The 2,734-nt window shown below is 39.5% G+C and overlaps 1 long non-coding RNA gene across 1 annotated transcript; it reads left to right on the top strand.

Annotated features, from left to right (window-relative positions):
- Positions 1-512: 512 nt before the first annotated feature.
- LOC115204105 (uncharacterized) lies at positions 513-1,320 on the top strand. Its single transcript, XR_003880305.1, has 2 exons — positions 513-714; positions 1,222-1,320. It is a non-coding gene; the product is annotated as an uncharacterized LOC115204105 (long non-coding RNA).
- The last annotated feature ends 1,414 nt before the right edge of the window (positions 1,321-2,734 follow it).

The following is a 2,734-nucleotide window of genomic DNA, read 5'->3' as shown; positions in this document are numbered from 1 at the left end:
ACATGTACTAAACATACACAATATATCTTTGCTGTCTTTACAAAGGCCGTAATTCCATTCACATGTTAAGGGTACATTTTGGTTGTATAGAGCAAATATTTCAAGAGTCTGAATAAGAATACAAATTGGATAACACCACGGGAAAAATACAATAAAAAAAAGAAAAAAGAACAGAAATGACAGAATAAGACCAGTACGATATGTCAGGAACTCTGACCAGACACCTTCATACCTATTACAGACTGGCTAATGTGTTGGTCCAGTGTCACTTTGATTATGCCTGAAGATCATGGTTCACCAGCAGCCCCAAATATGTAAAGAATAAGCTACAGGCCAGACAAAACAAGCTTGTAAGAATTGTTCTTAAACTCCCCCCTCATAGTCAACTTGAGGTCGAGCATTTTTTTTGTCTGTACCTCAGTAATTTGTCTGTATCTATGTAATTATATATGTATTTATGTAAAAAAAAAAAAAAAAGCAAGGACCACAATGGAAATAAATTCCCAACTGTATTGTGCAATCCCCTTCACAACAATCGTTGTACTTTGTGTATACTGTATACGTATTTTTTTTTACCTGACACAATTATCAATCAATCCACTGTGCCACGGCCATTTGATGAACAGAAAGATACATATGTTACAACAAAACAACAAGTTTAATAACATTCAAAGATTGTCAATGCAAGGATTCGATACTGCGTAGGCCTACAAGGTAGGGGAGGAAGTACTTTCTGGTTGTCGAAATTGATATAGTCTATTTATTGTGGTGTTGAAAAAGCAAACCATGTTACTGAAGAGGTCGAAGTCTGTATGCTTTGTTTATTGGTTGTGTTGTGCATTGGCACAGAAAGTTGTTGGGGGAAAATGTGTTGCATATATTTGATATAATTAGAAATAGGCCGTCATTGTAAATAAGAATTTATTCTTAACTGACTTGCCTATGTAGTAGAGCGATGTTCCCCTAGATTATGCACCAAGTTGCACACAAGGACAGTTCAAGTAGGCCAGGTCAAGAGGGGATGTTAATAAGTTAATAACAATAATAATAATTCAATGTGTTTTCTTTATTTAATAGTTATTTTTTGGTGTACAAATTTTTTTTTGATATATATATTGTAAATACACCTAATTGTAAAAGTTTTGTATATTTTGGTTTGGTCCATCGTGGGTTATCTGTACTTACGTACCCTCTTATTGTTCTCTTTTGCCGGACCTTCAGCTAGCAAGGTGCCCGAGAGCTGTGACTGCACCGAGGGCTAAGATATTGTGTGTTGTCTCTTCGTGTGCAGGTCGAATAAAAATGATCCAACCATCAGAATTCCAGTTGTGGCAGTGTCCTGATTAAAAGTACACAACGCAGAACGAACCACGCTATACCTAGTTAAAAAAAGTTGAAATTAAAAAAAGTAAAACATATGCCATCAAAATGTTAAATCTGATTTCCCCTAGCTGATCATTGTCTGCAGCCGTAGTGTCGTAGTGTAATACATCGTAGTGTAATGAAACAGGGAGCGAGAGTGAGCTCGCCCATGGAGGTCGGTGAAACCTCTACCTTCTGGCCCGTAGCCCTGCGTGACATCGACTGTACCACAAAAGTATGCTGAAAGTGGCAACGTCGATATGCACGTTTATAAGCAGGGTGGCTAGATAATTTTAAATCAATTATATGGGGGGGTGGGTGCAATTTATTTTACAGTACAAGGGGAGGATCATGTGAAACTTCATTATCAACATATTTTGCTATTATTTCACAGGAAGTTGGTGGCACTGGGTCGTGGTAATGACTGGAGCGGTGATAGTGGAATGCTATCAAATACATGATTTCCAGGTGTATGATGCCATTCCATTTGCTCCATTCTGGTCATTATTATGAGCCGTTCTCCCCTCTACAGCCTCCTGTGGTTTGTCTGTAGAGTGATTCAGTTGGTTCTGTGGCCTTCCTAAATATTAATTTTCCATTTGGTCTCCTCCCACTCCCCTGCTCTATATCATCCCATCTCTACACCGTGTCTGCAACATACCTGTCGTGGGCTTGGCTACATAGGCCTACACACAGCTACATGGAGCTCTGTAAACGTATTTAGGAAGCTCGGTGGTTGTGGGGGAGCGCAGCTCTAGCTCTATATGCGGTGCAATTTCAGCAGTCAACTTCAAATTTAAAAATGAGGTTTTAACTGTTACTGTCCTGGCGTCGGACCTATTCGAGATTTTCTGTCTTGGAGGGATACAGGGGATACAGCTTTTGTAAACATTGACTTTTCATAGCATTTAGGAGAAGGGTTAGGTTGAGCTAAAACGCACAAAAAAAGTACTTTTGACGTCAATTTGACAAACTGTAATCCATCTAGACATGACCGGAGAAGAGGCGAGAGGGAGGGGGCAAGAGTGCGTAATGACGGATAAAGAGCATGAAGGAGGCGACGGGAGAACGGGAAGAAGAACATCCGACAAAGATTAGGTTTGGTTTACTATTCTAAACACGTGTCACGCAATTTCATTAAATAGCCCGTGTGTTTTTAGCATCATTTTATCCCCAATTAGCTGCTTTTCAGGCAGCGGTACTCTTCCTGGGGTCCAAAAAGTAAACAAAACAACATATCAAATACAAAATATGCATAAATATACACTGTATATGTACAACAGTGACAGCCAGGTGTATAAAATCGAGCACACAGCCATGCAATCTCCCTAGACACATTGGCAGTAGAATGGCTTTACTGAAGAGCTCAGTG

Source organism: Salmo trutta, chromosome 1, assembly GCF_901001165.1.
Source record: "Salmo trutta chromosome 1, fSalTru1.1, whole genome shotgun sequence".
Taxonomy (NCBI): Eukaryota; Metazoa; Chordata; class Actinopteri; order Salmoniformes; family Salmonidae; genus Salmo; species Salmo trutta.
This window is presented reverse-complemented; position numbering and strand designations above follow the sequence as displayed.